Here is a 17,705-nt window from a genome sequence, read left to right as displayed (position 1 = left end):
AACCATTTCTGCTCCGTAACTAAATCCAATCATTACCAATGGAGTCCACAGCGGAGATCTATTTGAGGCGGAGCGGCTTGTGCTCTCCAACAGAGGAGGGCCAGGCTCCATCAAAGGCTGCAGTGTTATCTGAGGCGCACAGCCACGTCCCTGCTGCAGACCCTCATCTCTGCAAATCCCCCTCCCCATGTCTCTACACTGCTCCAGCCCCTCTACACACCAGTGTGTAGCGGTGCAAAGAGATCAAGGACATGACATTTTCCAGAACGCAAAGCAATTTTCAGCAAGGCGCAATATGAAAGAGAGTAAACAGACAACCTGTTCCATCCTGTCTGTGTTTGCATATGTGTGTGCGTCATCTATCTCCCGTCAGATATGTAGAGGGAGTGACAAGCATACCGGTATCTAGCTTAATATTATCTATTCTGGGAGGCAGACAGGGTGAATAAGCAAAAAAAAAAAAAAATGAGGATGCTGTTTCATCTGTTCTCTATTTATATTGTTTCGCAGAGTTTCGCTGTTTCTCGCTTCTTCCTCCCACATCAGTTTTTTTTCTTTCCCCCTTCTCTGCCTTCTAGGGCATCGCCCCGTACACAGAAGCCCCAGCTGCCGCACATTCTCATCTCTCTTTCCATCCTGTTGTGCCTCAGTTATAAGAGATGACAGAAATCCACTGAGAGAAAAAGAGGGAGAGAAAAACAGATAGGAAAAGAGAATGAGAGAGAGAGAGAGAGAGAGAGAGAGAGAGAGAGAGAGAGAGAGAGAGAGAGAGAGAGAGAGAGAGAGCGGCCACGGGGATGCAGGGGAAGCTGTGGTGACCTTTCCCTGCGGCTACACAACCAGTTGATGAGCTTTTCGTAGAGAGTTGGCCCAACAAGGTCTGACAATCTATACTATACACACTCAAAACAAAGATGCTCATGGCCAGCTGCTGATACTCTTGCATATCCACAGTCAACGTTATGAGCAGCAACACACATAAACATATTCTCATGTAGCTCGTGGCTTAAAACTTGCTGATCATCCTGGTCCCTATAGGACACCTCCGCAGCAACGTCAGCAACTCATGACAGCTAGAACCAGCCGAACAAACAAACACAGTTTTTGCTTGGCAACATTTTTTCAGACACCTCAGAGACTGTTTCCTTCATTCAAAGTGAAAGGAGAAACCAGACTTTCTGACACTTGTGGAAGCAGACTGGCCCTGCAGCCAGGTTGAGGGGCCAGCAACACAGGGAACAAAACAATGTGTATGACAGCTGCACAGCCAGTAACATCCCTGTCACTAACATTTATTGTTTGGTTATATTTCCACCCCCCACCCCCCCACCCCGAACCATGGACTGGTCAAAACAGTGTTCACTACGTATTCATAAATAAAACACAAACTGTCTGGACTGCTGAATGGAGGAGAGACGGGAGGAGGAGGAATAGAAAGAGAGAGGCGGTGGGGGGAAGGGAAAAGGAAGAGTTATGATGATGTATGCCTGGTACATGGCACCTGCAAGTATAAAAGTCATCCCTGCATTGAACACATGGTGATTTAATCCCATCACTTCGGTCCAACTATTTCTGTCTGTTAGTCAGTTAGTGCCATAGAGTCACTCGCTGCACAGCCTGAGAAGACACAGGTGAGCTTGCGTGTGTGTCTAAAGGTGTGTGTGTGTGTGTGTGTGTGTGTGTGTGTGTGTGTGTGTGTGTGTGTGTGTGTGTGTGTGTGTGTGTGTGTGTGTGTGTGTGTGTGTGTGCTTGCTTGGCAGGTGTGCATCTGCCTCTGACATTTTAATCGCTACAGGATCTCCTGTCCTTTACCCTCCCATCACTCTCTGCTCCCTGCATCTTTCGCTCCTCTCTTCCCACCTTGTCCCCCCATCTTAAACTCAGCACACTCACACTTCCTGCTCGTCGCCATTAGCGGGATCACACTTTTACGGTACAATCAATATGATTAAAAGGTTGCTGATGATAAATGCTCTTTCTTTCTCTCCCTGCATTCCACTTTTTTTTCTCTTCTGTTTCTGTCGCCCCACCCAAGCCACACAAGGCCCGGAGGATGAAGCCTTTTGCTTATGTGTATAATTACTTCATTAAGCTCGTTAATAATATCCAGGCCCTCTGTCTTTTCTCTCTAGGTTCTCTCTTTATCTCAGTGTGGTTTGTTCTCTGCTCTTTGTCTCGTCTCTCACCACCTCGCTCCCTGTGTGACATCATCAGCACTGCTAAATAAATCTATTTTTCCCACTTGGTGCTCCTGTGTTTTCTCCAGGGGATTGTATCTTTTATCTTTTCCTCGTATTAACAAGACGCCTCACCCCATGTCTCCTTATCACTTCCTGCTACATCTGTCGGTCCCTTCTTCAACACAGAGTTCAACAGAAATTCTTGACACCAAAGTGCGCTCCTGCAAGTTTTGCCACAAAAACACATTTGCTCAATTCCTCCCGCTGTGCAACGGAGCATGACGGCTGATGTAAACAGACAGTTTTATAGCTAAATATAGAGGCTCATTATTGCAGCTTGGGCCCTAGTGTGAGGCTGTCTGTAGCGCCATGCCCAATTACCCCTGATCAATTCAGAGAGCAAACTCAAACAACCCCAACAACCAACCTGATTTAAAAACACACATTCAAGCCCACGTTAACAAGAACAGATCCACAGACAACATCCTCTTCAGGTAGAAAGTGTGTGGTTTGCTAGCATGGCCTAATTTACTCTGGCTATGAGCAGATGAAGATGGACGATGGGAAATATGTAGGTCATAAATGGTAAAGAATACTAGAGAATAGGTTACATAAACCCTTATTTCACTGTGTAAAGTCTCTGATAGATGTAATAGATATAATGAGTTAGGATACATCCCAAGATACACTGAGCCAAAGGCTTGGTGGACAAGTTGCCAAATTCAAATATGTTTTTTTGGGGGGGTTTTTTGTAAAAAGTATATGAAAAAAGGGGACAGAGTGTGAGACTAAAATGTGACAATGCAGGTGAAATAGAGCTTGCATTGTGAATAATGATGCTGAAGATAAATCTATGGGCAATAATATGAGTGTCTGAGCATGTCCCACTTTATTGATAGGAGCTATTTTAATGTTTTATCACCAGGTGAGGGATTTCCCACTCCTGTAGGGTTTGAGAAAATATTGTTTCCCATCAATTTCTATTGTCACTCTCAATACAGGCTTCAATCTCCCAAAGTAGACACTGACAGAGAGATGCTCAGTTAAATTTATTATTATGTAGAATAAGTCATTTGATCTAACCCTAATGCATTCTGAGAGCGGAGGCGGCCATATCTGAAGGGAGAGCAAGACTACTAAAGACACCAAAACAAACTTAAAGAGAGCCATTCTCTAACTCTGTCTGACATTTCTTTACTCCTTGACATTTCCTTTTTCTTTCTCGAATCTCTCTCCTGCTGCTCATAATCAATTTGCCTTCTCTAGTCTGTATCTCTCTTTTCTTACAATCCACCTCTGTCTCCACGCCTCTTGTCTGACATTACCCTGTTTTAGCCTTTCATGCCCCTCATCTGGTGTCCTCCAGCCACAGACTGCATGCGTGTGGTGGGCGTATAGTGTGTAATAGGATGGCACAGTAGGTGAGATTAAATTAGGCCAGTGTATGGGGATTACAACCCACTCAAAACCTGATCCCCTCCCACCCTCTGAAATCCAACCCTAATGAATATATCACGGCTGACACAGCAGATAAAGCGCCTGCAAGAAACTGCAATCACAACATCACCAAGACATAAAGGGGAGACAAATACAGACAGCCTGGTTTCTTACATCACCCAGCAGTACTTGAGAATGCTGTGTCAGTTCAAGTGTGTCTGTATGCTCGTGCTTCATGCCCCATCTATATCACTTATGGTTAATTCCAATGAAGTGTAGGTACAGAGCTGGAAAGAGCAAAGTGAAATGAAATCAATACACCTAAATGTAAACACTCCAGATAAATAAGCCATTGGATGATTCAGAGCAGTATCAAGCCACACTGGGGAAGATGACATGTGCCACTCTGTCAATGTCAAGCAGAAACCTTCAATTCAACACAGCTCACTCTAAAGGCCTCGGAAGAAAAACACACACGGCTTATGTCAGCTTTTGTAACTATGTGTGTCCCAGCTGCAACATACCAAAAACTATTTCACAGCATTTCAGTGCCATTTGCAGAAGGTCGGCACTTCCTTTTTCAAGTTCTAATTCTCAGCACAAGCAGCATCATTTGATCAGTAAAATCTTGGGCGTGCCTCTGAGATGCTTCAGACATACTCTGGCCTAAAGTGTATGTTTGAATCCAATCAGGAAAAAAACATCAACAACTTGACTGTGATAATGTTTTAGTGCCAAAATGTAAATGTCTTTTATAGGAGAACTTCCTCAGCTTTGGTGAAACAGTGACTTGCAGAAACAGAGATGACTAATGCACCTTTAATGGCGGCCAAATTCTTCTACTGTCAGAATAAACTATTTTTGATAAGTTTGGTATGTAGCCTAAGTAATGGCTGCAGAAAGTATCTGGGTTAGGATAAAAGTCACGTCAAGGACATTGAGAAGCAATGTCGAGGGGAAACTGACGAGAAAAACACAGAGCTGCAGATCAAGAATAAATTCCAATGGTATTGAAAAAGCCTGTCAAAAGCTTCGCAGAGCAGTATGATGTAACTTCAAGCAAACCACCAGTGCTGAAGTAGCTCGCCATGCCTCCAAGTTTCATTAAAAATTTAACTGGCCTCTCAGCAACAGATCAATAAATTAGCAAACCAATGCTGTATGTCCCCTTAATAAACAGCCTGCACAATGTAATCAAAGCCAGAATAGTCCTATGACATAGGCCTATACATTCCCCAGGGTGTCACAATATGGTCAGTGGCATCTGAGATATTGTCAATATTTCTAAATAGTCATATTGGCTTATATAAGATTAAGTTAAATTTGATATTGTGCAATTTTCAAAACAACAAGAAACAGCACAGTAAATTACCTGGAGCTCTTGGCGGTAACCTGCAACGTTTTGCTGACGTCAAACCAAGGTCTGTTGTTTTTTCCACAGTGGAAAATGTTTTGGGGGGAAAAATCAGCAACATTTTGACTCTGAGACAAGGTTTACCTCCATGGACACATCCAATGAAATAGATAAAACAACTCACAAAAAATAATGTTTTCTTCAAAAAGTATTCGGTCTAGCTAAGCTAAGATAGTTCAGGCTATGCTAACAGCAACATGTAGACGGTCTGTTGGGGGGCGGATAGCAATGAGCTAACATTAGCATTAGCATGTTACCGTCACAATGCGACCTGCCCATCTGCAGTGTGTGTGTGAGGAGGAGAGAGAGAGAGTCGCGGCCGCCACAGACTAGGAAACGCTGGATGCGCTGGTTGATAAATTTCGTTTTCATCAGACCCATATAATATTCCCTAGTGACTAATGGATTTCAGATCAGATATGTCCAAATGGCTATCATATGGCCCGGCATTTGCAGTTATCTCATAGAGAAGCCCAGTGTGTACACAAACAACAATTTGCGTGCATATACAGGTAATACTCAGAAAATTTGAATATCGTGAAAAAGTTCATTCACTTCCCCATGATTGCGAACTGTACTGAACCAGACAGAGAGCTTTTAAAGGCTCAGGAACCCTTTGCAGGTGTTTTGGATTAATTGGCTGACAATTTGAGCTACAACATTGAACTTTTTCACGATATTCAAATTTTTTGAGATTCTGATTTTGGGGTTTTCATAAGCTGTAAGCCATAATAATCAAAATTCTAACAAATAAAAGCTTGAAATATCTTGCAATGCCTGTTATGAGTCTAAATAATATATTCATTTCACCTTTTAAGTTGAATTACTTAAATGAATGAACGTTTTCACGATATTCTAATTTTCTGAGTATTACCTGTAAGTCTGTATGTGCAAAACTTTTTCTTTTTTTTTTAATTTATATTATTTTTTGTTTCATGACACCAGTGCTGCACAGATCCTCGCTGCCTTTAGGACCTTCGGGACCCCAATCCGCCCTTTCAATGGCCTGGAGCCATAATCTTCTTCTTTTTTTGGCAAACAGGTGAGATCCCCTCGGTTTATTATACAATTTCCATCCATCCTTTTGCCGGTTTGTGCAGTTAACAGCACAACAACTCCTTGTCCTTTTCGTTTTCTGCCTGACTCCTCTTATAAACAATGAAAAATGTCCCGCTTTCTGCCCCCTGGCTGCGCGCGCACATCTGCGATGACGTAGCCGTCATGTTCACCAGATTTGCAGAGCGATAGATCGCTCTGGATTTAGGTTTTTTAAATTTTACCTGAGGTTAATGCATGGATGTTTTATAGATCCATGGGTTAATGTAGGTTAGCTAGCCAGCTATGGGCGAAACAGGCTACAATGCAGACCTAATAGTAGGCTAAGTTTCTTTTTTAAAATCTGATTCATAAAAAAAATCTTTGGGGGATCTTTTAAATCAATACTCCATTCTGAAAAGGATGAGCATGAACTGAAACCTTTTCTATTTTGAGCAACAATGACCAAGGACTTCATGGTGGGAATAATGAAAGGCAAAAATAAAATTAAAGCATTAATAACTTCCTTTGAAGCAGAAAAGGTAATACATAACCTCATTTCAAAGCTATTTTTACCCAGAGGCCATTAAACCTGCATACTTACTTATACTGGAACTCACCAACGCTGCCACCAGACACTTGACTCTGTCTTTTACAAACGCAAGGCAATAACCTAACACTGTTGGGCTGGGTTATTATTCATTCATTCACAAGGGGCCCTTTTTATTTATAGTGACTCACGCACACAAGTAAAATGCACAGAGAAGCATCTTTGACAACCCACAGGCCACTATAGAGACAGATACATGCAGTGGGGAAACACAGTGGACAGAGGGTCAATTTAGTTCAATTATATTCACTGATGTGGACAATAACGCTTCTTTCACAGAGCTGACTGGGATCCAGAAGGAGTGACGCTAAGGGGAATTTTCTGTGCTGCTGAGACAAAGAAATTATTTTGCCCAACAGAAAAATTGGATGAGAACGGCATCAAAGAGGCAAAGAGAAGGTCACACATGGACTTTAATATCTCTGCTAATTAATATTCAATCCTATGAGCAACTTTAATTCTTTCCTGGTTCTTTATTTTAAACAGTGTGCAGTGAAGTTTTACTCACTGGATTGAAAATGTTTTCATCACAATTTCCCATTTTTACTGTATTTTTCTAGAATATCTTGGGCCTGCCCTTTCATTATTGGTTTGGCTGTAATTAATTTCTCTCCTGGTTTCAAATATCCACCATGGGGGCTCCACTTGTGTTACTTCACCCACCAATATCACATTTGTGACTCTGGGGAATTCTACAGTTTCTTCTCTCTCATACCATCACTTCTGAGAGCTCTAATAAGGTAATTCACTCTGGCCAATTAAATTCATTTCCATACATGACGCCTCTATTTGTGCCTCAGTCTCCATCACAGGTTCAATTGTATAATGGGGTTGGATTTATGAGTCTTTGTCCGAGAGCCTCTTTCTGGGAAAGCTAATAGAAACCTCAGTCATTATTTTGATTAAGACCTCGATGCGGGCAACTGTGTCAACCACTGCCAGAATACTGATAGGATAAGTGAAACCAAAGATGGTTGGCTGGAAAAGACAGAGAGACGGAGGCAATGAAAGAAAATGGATTACCCAGGTTGAAAGGTTTGTTGGAGCTGTCTAAGAGGGAACAGAGATGACTGGAACAAGGTGGTTCAGAGAAATTGCCACAACCATCCTCTTCCACTTTGTCTCATCTTCCAAAACAGTCTTTATCGTCCTGCCATCTCCATACCTTCCTGCTGTCTTTTAAATCAATCCTTTACATCTTTAGGTTTTCCTCCCCGCCTGTCTCATTTCACCTCTACAAATTTCATTTTCCCTTTTTGCTGGATACCTTCCCTCCTCCCCAGTTCTCTATAATCATTTACCCGTAGCTGGTCTGTCAATCCATCTGACCCTTAGCTCCCTAAATCACCGCAATGTATTCTCCACCAAACCCTGACAGCATGTCTACACGATCCCCCCACTTGACACCCAGTGGGATGACTCCCATCTGCACAGTCTAAATCAAACAGCCTCCGAGCTGCAACCGGGGAGGGGTGTGGTGGGGTGGGGTGGGGTGGGGTTTGGAGAGGGGGGGTGGGGGGGGGGCTCTCCGTCTTGACAGCATCCTGAAGGTGCACACGCAATTTGCGAGTGTGCCGTGCAGGGCATCGGAAAAGATGCACACACGCTTGAAGATAACTCAGGGGAGTTTGCTCGCAAGCCTTTGAATCTGCGCTTGTTTTTGTAACTTTACAACTTATTCTCTCAAAGGAGGATAAAAAAGAAAGCAGAGATGAAACAGCCATTGTTGACACTTCAGTCTGAGAGCTAGTTCCCTCTCTTTAACCCTTATTTTACCCTGTCTCTGCTTTAATGGCTGATTCCCTGTAAAGTGTTGTGTGCGGTCTTTGATCACTACCAGACGCTTAAGTAATCAGGCCAAGGAGGCAACAGGGAATCTTTAATTTGGCGCACTGCAACAGCATGTATTTACAGTGTGTTTGTTTGCATGTGTTGCAGAAGTTGAGCCTGTGCAGATGTGTTTATGTGTGTGTGTGATTTTGGTGAGCAGTATTACTGGAAAATGTGCCCCAAGGCTATAACAGGTGGCAGAGGAGCGTAAGGCCAGTGCAGCACTGCTCTTCCCTGGAGTTGCTCCGAACTGGCAGATTGAGAGCAGATCATTCTTCTCCTCCTACACAACACCAGCTCTCCACTTCAACTGCAGGACTAAAGGCATTTGGAATCAGTCCAATCTCTGACATTATCATTTCAGAAAAATGAATACAGCAAAAGCATAGATAGCTAACCATATAATTGCTATACGCCTTTATCTCATCACCTTCTCCAACTGCAATCAGACTAACTATCTGTGAATAGTGGGATGTATAGAAGTCCTCCTCTTAATCTTTTCACATGTCATTATTTATTTTCTTACAGCCCATCCTCCCTTGTGACCTTGCCCTTTCTTATATCCCAACTGATCCCTCCTCTCTCTCCTTCAACACCTATAGCAGAGAACATGCATTAAAAGGATGCAAGGCGCTTTGCCTTTCAAAGGGAAGTCCACCTTCTTGTCCTTCTTTATCTTCTCTTACGTTGCTGACACTCCCCTGCCTGTTCTCCCTCTTTCCATTGCAGATCCATGCCTCTCTGTCCGTCTCTCCTCACATAAATCCCTGTTTCCATCCATCTCTTTGATGGAACAGCTCAATTAAACAGCCCTCTTCAGAGGGGAGATTACATTCTGCAGTATACTGTAGCGAGGGTAATCATACACTCCAAGTCTAGCCAGCTACTCTGACAACAACAACGCTGCTGCTACACCAGCAGCTCCTAGCTCTGTCAAGAAATCTGGCTGCCACGGCCACACGAACCCCGCTGCATTAAATAGTATGATAATGTGACCAGCAGTGAGTCTCTGGAGCATTGCTGCTATGGAGAAGATGCGCACACATGCACACACGTACGTTCATACATACACACGCATCGCATTCACCCCAACACACCCTCCTCAGCAGCAGCAGTGCCGTGATCTGCTGTGTGAATGTGTACAGTGCAGTGTGTTTATGGATGTTGTGCAGATGGTAACAAGTCATTGTCAGGCACAGCGCCTTCCCTCCCCTCCAGTCCCCTGACTGGGTTCATCTGGGACAAGCTGCAGGCTACTGAGGCATAGAGGGAGTGAGAGAGAGAGAAAGAGAAAGCGAGCAGGTTCACTACACCAGCACGCGCACACACACGCATGATAAGAGCAGATACACAAAGATATGCACAAACCCACACATACAAATACATCTTTATACATGTATATTTCTGAAAATCTAGTCCTGTCTTTGTGTGTGATATCCCAACAGAAACACATCCCAACTGAACACCACAGACACACGCACAGCAAAAAAGCTCACGGCCTTTGGCAGCTGCTTCCGGCAATACAGTTTTCTACATCATTAACACAACTGGTGGGTGGAATATTGTTTGTTTTCTGCCATTGGGTACAACAGATGTGCTATAGTCTGCAGAGGGTGACAGCAGCCAGCTGTGTGGCATACAGCCAGGTGAGGGCCTCCTTTTCATGGGCACACCTCCTCAGTCTGCTGTGTGCACTGCCCCACCCTTATTTTCCACCCTGATATCTCGCTCCATGTGAATATCTCTCTCGCGCGCTGTCTCCTGTTAATATCTGAATCTGTCTTTCTCTCTTTCCTTCTACGGTCTCTTTTTCAGATTTTCTTCTTCTCTCTCCTCCCTCTGAGGTGTGTAGTTTAAGGTTACCCAGCTCTGTCATTGCCAAAGCAAAACAGACTCAGTGGAGCTGCAGGAGATAAGATTGGTAGACTGGAAAATTGTTGTAGTCTGTTCTGCTGTGCTGTTCACCGTACAGCTGAGTTTTATCCCTCACATTGATGAAAATTGTAGCAGCGCATTGCAATCATGGGCCGTACTGAACATTAAGCTACTTGGCCATTAGCTGGGGGAGGGGAATGTGTAGAGAAAACGAATATTCATTTTAAAGTAGCCAGGCAGACGGAGAGATGATGCAAAGCAAAGAATTTGCATGAGAAATTGCCCTGAGATTGCAGAAAATGCACAATGCACCACGAATTGCAAAGCAACAGATTTAAACATTTGCATTATGTTTTAGAGCCCTGATGCATTATTACGTATAAACGTATAGAAAGGCAACAGACTTGATGTGCAGATCAGTTCATTTAAAAAATACATGAATATGTATTACTGCCTTTACTTTTCTATAAATACAAATCTCAACTTAAATCATATGAAAGACAAATTTAAAAAGTAAATATGAGGCAGTGTTGTAGTGTAATGACGGCCAATAAAGTCCTCAGTGAGGCGGTACAGTGGCACACAGCCCTGCTGTATATTGAATATTAATGATGCAGGAGACCCTGTTGCATGCGATGCACTAAATGTTCAGATCAGAAAGATAACGCTTAAAAAAGAGAAACAAAATAAATAAACATTTTCCAACAGTACCAACAGGTTATCCATGACAGGTGGCCTGGATACTTCTTTCAACAGTTGAGAGTAATGCAGAGCCACAGGGCTACCACTGAAAGAAAGGCCTTTTTGACATGTATAATCTAATAAAATAAAAAAAAATGAAATCAAGTGTGTTGAAAGAGCTGTAATTATACAGTTCCATAAACATGAACACAGATGACAGCAATGAGATACATTTCTGTAGAGAAGACTTTTAAATTAGTGTCTGTTGAAGTCATTTCAATGAACCAGACTTTCATCTTTCGCTGCCAGCAGAGGGTGAAGCAAAGGTGCGATTCCATAACAAGCCACCTCCACCTAAGAGCCTAATTAGTCCGCTCACCAGCTCTCTCTCCCACTCTCTTTCCATTAAATGACAAACTGTTCCTCTCATCGTATAAAGAGCGTCTTACCTCCACAGTGATGCTACTTTCCTCTGGCAACTCCTTGCGTCCTTTCCCCCTCTCTTCTATGTCTACTTGTGCCTTTTCTTCTTCTTCTTCTCTGTGAAATTGATTGTGCCCCTCTCCTCTCTGCTGATGCTGCAGTGATAGAAAAACACACCCTCCTTCGGCCGCTCTCTCTCCACCCTCCCTGACTCTCATTGGCTGCCTGTTAGAGGTGACATCACCCCTCTACTCTGCCTGCCTCCCTCCATCCTCCTCTTTTCCCTCCCTCGCTCTCCCTTCACCTCCATCTCTGTGTATTCTGGCCATTCCTTTATTGTACCTAAACCCTTCCCACCCCAACCACCCCCCCACAACCCTCCCTCCCTCCCTCCCCGCACCCTCCACCCCCATCCCCCACCTCACCTCCTCCTTTCCTTCTTCCTGTCCTCTGTGTATTCCTTATGTCCTCTTCTTCCTCCCTGTATACAGTCTGGTATTGTAGGTCCAGCTGCTTTTATTACTGCGCTTATATTCAGCCATGCATTGCCAAGCATATTAATGCATATACTGTTAATTTGCATAAAGCACATACCCTATGGCCCCTGTGCACCTCCACCCCCTTCCCCTCCTGCACCAATTCAAGAGCTAATGGGCTACAAAGGTGAAATAATGGCCAAATGAGGTTGTGTGTTAGCACTGCATGCTTCACCACACTCAAGTTTTATAAACTCCTTTAATTTATTCCACCACATAGACTGAGCTTCAGATCATTATAGTGTAATCAAAGGCATGACTGAGATGAATGTTACGTAACATTGATGAATAAAAATGTGTCAGGGAATACGTCTCCTATCTGAGTCTGGGGGGCGGGGGTTGCAGAGATCTACTGATTTCAGGGTAATAAAGGCTTGGCTAATCCGGGGGTTGTCTGGCAGTGTTTGTTGCTGTGACATGATAACACTGTCAAATGTCATTGGGTGATTATGTTCCCACACACGACGATAGAAATCTTTTATTTTCTGGATGTTGCATCATGATTACTGTTTATTTCTTCGGCAGTCAGTCGGTCCTGTTTGCCCACCAGCTCATCTAAAATCCAGAAGTAGAAAACTGAATCTTCTTTTATTTGCTAATAAATCCCTGCATAAATTGGCACTCGATTATTGCTTAAACCTTCTCAGTCCCCTATTCCCAAAACCCTTTAGCTCCTCTGAAAATTATTCCTCTCAATTCTCCACACCCAGTAAAAATAAAGAACTGAGAGATTTTTAAATTGTGCCTGCAAAACTGTGGAACAGTTAACTGCTTGTCTTGTTTTAAGATGACTTCTTTTCTTGTCTTTTTTTTTCCTGGAAAATGCATTTGTGAGTCTGCAAGTCTCTGAGCAAGTCGAAACAAACACTGCAAAATACAATAAATACTAACTGTTGTGCTTTATAGTTACACTGTGGTTGTGACTGCTCTTATTCTGTGTTTCTGTACATTGTGGTTTCTTGGTATTTTTATCAGCTGGGCTGGCAAAGATACTTTATGGATTGGAATGATCTGTGAATGAGCCATTTACCAACTTTACAGACTGGAAAATATCAACAGCTGCCTGAAAACCTTGTACAGACATTCACAGTCCTCAAAGGAAGTGACTCTGGTGTAACTTTTGTGATTTTTTTTAAAATAATGTCTCAATGACTATTAGATTTATTCTCATGAAATTGGGTACAGTTCCCTTTCTTTAATATTTCCTTTAGCATCAGTCAAATGTAGCTATTCCTTCAACTCTGATGGCAAACTAAGCTGAGTTACATGCTAAACACCTATTTGCCATTAGTATTGTGATTGTGAGCATAGCGTGCTAACACTAATGTTTGCAGCCTCATAGAGTTCCTGGCATGGCTGTAGACTTGTTGGAATAGCTTTAATTATTTATTTAAATTCTAATTATATTATTGACTTAACCCAAGAGCACTTAAGGTAGTCTTGTTTTTCACTGTGTGCTTTGTTTTTAAGTCAAGTCACAAGGACTTTAGTTAAATTGCATGGTACTCACTCTGTTGAAGATTGGTCAGTGCTCAGCCCCTTCAAAATACGCACTCATACTGAATACAGATGACTTTGTTCTGTTGCTGTAATAAGAGAAGAGGAAGGAAGACAAAGAACTTCTGGATCAAGAGCAAACTGGAGGACACTGTCACACACATCCCACATTTGTTCCCAAACATAAGAGCCTTAGAACAGCTCAGGGAATTTGGTGTTGCACCATGTCCACTCAGAAAAATCTATCTCAACTGAGCTGAGGAGGTGGTTTATAATCAAATAAATAGTCAGTACGCATCAATATACCTTATTATCTATACGTTATGCCATTCTTCATTAGTAATCTTACTATTCACATTATTCTGATTGTGTAACAACAGTATGATTATATGATTGTGTAATCTTACCCCCACAGCTGAGTCCTGGCCAGACAGAGGAAAACAGTACCATCACATGGCCATGAGGGTGTTTTGTCAGTTGGTGTGAGCAATGTTCTAGCAAATTCCAGATAATGAAAAGCCATGTCCTCAAGACAACTTGTCTTAAACTATTACCGAAACTGATGCTTTCCCTTTGTTGCTTGGAAGACTGACTCAGGTCTTGATGAAGACCTTTATACTACTTTCAGTTCTTGCTTCCTTGATATCTATTTCTGAAACTGCAAAACCCCACTTCACTGCTGCAGTTTCTCTTTGTGCCTCTCCAACCTGATGGTGCCAGCGTGCCGTGCCCATCTGCCACTGGTGCCCGAGGATCTGCCAGGCATGCAGACAAAAGCTGCCACATGAGCAGACAGCATGGGAAAATGATTGATGACGCCAGTTTAGATAGGTGAGAATCCCCGCCTTTATTCTCATGAGGGACGGCATGTCTGGAGAAAAGATGAGAGTTCAAGGTCAAAACTGTGACTGGATGGACGCCAGGGGAGGAGACAAAAACGGGGGGGGGGGGGATAGGATGGGCATTAATCTGGAATCAAGGAGAACAGGGGAGTACAGACAAATATTGCGACATAACATAAGGTTGATTTTATCATGAGGAAACTGCATCTCTCTTAATCAACAGGAAGTTATTAGGACTTAATAGTCAACGTGATTCCCAGTCCGAGCACTGTCTGAGTCAGCTCCTTTGTTGAGGCCAGGCTATTAAAACAAAAGCCAACACTGTAATATTCAGGAGGTAGCTGCAACTGGACGATGGAGAGAAAATAGCATTCAACTTGTGGGAAGCCTCACTAAGGCTGATCAATAGAGATAATGTCTCTGCCGCCTCTTTCTGATTCCTTCACCCGCTCATAGTCGGAGTTTCACGTTGAAGAAAGAGTTCATCCACCTCCCCTCACCTCTATAATGTAAACTTACATGCGAGGAGACATTTACCTGAGCTGTCACTCCTTCATATCTACCTTCACTCAAATTCATTCATCTGTGAGAGACTTCTCTTACTTGCCCTTGCAAAGGCTCGGCTCATTTTCCTTCCTCCGCACTTGACTGTAAGTGAGTCAGCTGGCAGACTGGCGGGAGAGATGGAATGATATATGAGGAGGAAGACAAGAACACGGAGCGAGAGAGAGGGAGGGAGAGAGGGAGAGGCTATGAATGACCAGCTGAAGTCTGAGAAAACAGACGCAGTCAGCATAAAAACAGAGAGAGAGAGAGGGAGGGAGAGAGAGGGAGAAAGAATTCCATCAGCTTAAAAACAAGGGGACGGAGGCAATATAGTAAATGGCTGCAGTATGGGTGTGGAGGTTCAGAGAGAGAGGGACCAACGTATTGAGATGGAAAGCACAAAAGATTAAAGTAGAAAGGAAGAAGAGGATGCTGTGTCATAGAGGACGGTCTATTGGATCCAAAGGGGTGGGGTGGGGGTGGGTGGGGGGGGGCACCTATAGGATCTCTGCAAATAGAAAATCCTCCATGATCAAGCTGTTTGGCCAGTGAAGGAAACATTTAACTTTAAAAGTGTAAAGCTGGCTGTGACGGAGGCCCCTACAGGCTACAGAGTTAAAAAATGATTTTTTTTTTTTCTAAAGGTGATAATGAAATCTCAGTGTTTGATCTTAAGAAATGCACATGAGAAAAGAAAGAGAAGGATATGGACAAGAGGAGGGATTTGAATTTGCGCAAATTGTAACGGTAACAAATTGTGAAATGAGCAGATGGACAGTGCATAGGGCCCCTGAGTGGAAACAGATGGCCAAGTTCAAAAACAACAACTAAGTTCACAGTTTATGAGAATTCAGTGCAACAACCTGGGGTTCACAGTCATAAGCTTCAGTCCAGGAAAACACAGTTGTGAGTGCATTTACTGAAAATAAAAAGTCATTGAAGTCAAAATCTGTTCTGAGTTAATTGACAGACAAAGTATCAGAGCCAATGTTTGTGTGTTATTACACAACAAGGGAACTCAGGGATAAAAACAAATTATACCCCAACTGTTCCATTCCACACTGTGAGGCCACTGGATTGGTGAGGTTAGTGCTTGTGGGAGAAAAGGAATTATAAGGTTCTACAGTATCTGACATTTTAGTTACTCATGTATTCCAGTTCTGGTACAACATAATAGGAGGTGTTTTTTTTTCAAGTTTCATGCATTTTTGGTAATTTAATCTGGAAAACAAAAAGGTTCAATCTACAAACTCTATCTTGGTTTTATAAGGTTCAGAACGCAGATAGAACCTTATAATTCCAAGGGGACGATACAGCTGGACGAATCTCTTCTGCTCCCTTCCATGAGAAGCCGAGGTGCAGGATACTTTACTTTTTAATGAAGGCTGATCTCCATTTGTCTGTCGCAGTTCCACAATTAGTAATTACAGCACTTGCCTGAACTCCAAGCCTGGCTCTAGTTATGGGATAGTTACTTGTTGGTTTGACCAATCATAAACATGCCACATTCAAATAATCAAACTTTATTTATACAGTATCTGATTGGTTTGTCTGGGCATATCAGAACTGGATACAGCAGGGAGAGCAGTTACTTCACTATCTTTTCAATTGCAATCCCCGACCCAGTTCCACAAGCAGTAAAATTCAAAACTGACACTGCCAATTATATTCTAGTGTCCTATTTAAATAGAAAATACATTAGGAGACTAGAAAAATACCCTGGATTACAGCAGAAGGCTCATACCAGTCCATGTAGATAATCAGATATAAATGAGATTGTCCCATTAGGGAGTGGAGGTGGTTTTGAATTAAATACATTATGGGTTTATATATAATTAGATTTTATATCTTCAGTTTTAGCATGAAACAACACATCTTAAAGCTTAGAGTCCTAAACAACAGTCAGAGTCCCCCCAGTAACCAACAACATCTCTCAGTGGCCCCAACAAATCAAAGCAGTCGACGTAGAAAGCAGGCCCGCTGGACTCTGCAGGCAGGTAACACAGGGTTAAAAGAAAGTATAAGAAAGTGAGAACGTGTTGGGAGTGTTGAGGAGCTGCTTGGAGCCACAGAGAGTGACAGACAAAAGATAAAAAAGAAAGCAGTGAGCCAACAGTATGTGAGGGGGGGAAAGGAGGAAGAGAGAAAGAGAGAGAGAAGTGACAGGCAACAGAGCCAAAGATAGAACATGAGTGAGAAGCGGGCAGTCAGCGGTGGATTCAACAACTCTGTGCTCCTGCAGGGGCCTTTCCACTGCACTGACTGCACACAGGTCCTCGGTTACTGATGTGGCCGCGTTTGGAGATCCATTGATCCAGCTAAAGTCATTAGGTGGCAGAAGGTCAGCCAGCCGTCTCTGACCCGGCGTTAATCACTCACTAATTGAAGGGAAATGACTCTGATTTAGTTTCCTGCCATGCTTAGAGTGGCCCCGCTACCAGATATGACCAGCACTTCACTCACCAGAACACATCTCATTAACCATGTTAACTGCATGTAAATAGCAATGAGTCAGCCTCAGACGAACGTGCAGTGGTACACCACGGATTAGAGCACCATCCAAGACATGTTGTTGTTGTTGTCATCAGAGAATCAAAATAAGGGCACAGTCAAACAGACTGGAAATGGCAATTTGCAGCTTATGTATATTCAAATTTACATCATTGATATTCAAATCAAGGTTTTGCATGGAAGTTAGTGATGTTCCTTGTACAAGTGGAGAGATGACTCTGGTGTTTACTAGTTATTTCCCTTTTTTACTTCAAAGGCTTGTTTCCTCCACAAATAGTAGGCTACTGA

At 42.9% G+C, this 17,705-nt stretch overlaps 1 protein-coding gene across 2 annotated transcripts in view; it reads right to left on the bottom strand.

The window, feature by feature from the left end:
* Window positions 1-11,767, bottom strand: part of l1cama (L1 cell adhesion molecule, paralog a) — a 40,279-nt gene extending 28,512 nt beyond the window's left edge. For both annotated transcript variants that reach the window (XM_083974971.1, XM_083974972.1), the window contains exon 1: window positions 11,512-11,767. The gene's annotated coding sequence lies outside the window, so the exon portion shown is untranslated. The remainder of the gene's footprint in view (window positions 1-11,511) is intronic.
* Between the last annotated feature and the right edge of the window lie 5,938 nt (window positions 11,768-17,705).

The sequence above is a fragment of the Trachurus trachurus genome (assembly GCF_905171665.1).
Source record: "Trachurus trachurus genome assembly, chromosome: 7".
Classification (NCBI taxonomy): Eukaryota; Metazoa; Chordata; class Actinopteri; order Carangiformes; family Carangidae; genus Trachurus; species Trachurus trachurus.
Note: the sequence above shows the minus strand (reverse complement) of the source record. Positions and strands in the feature narration are given on the sequence as shown.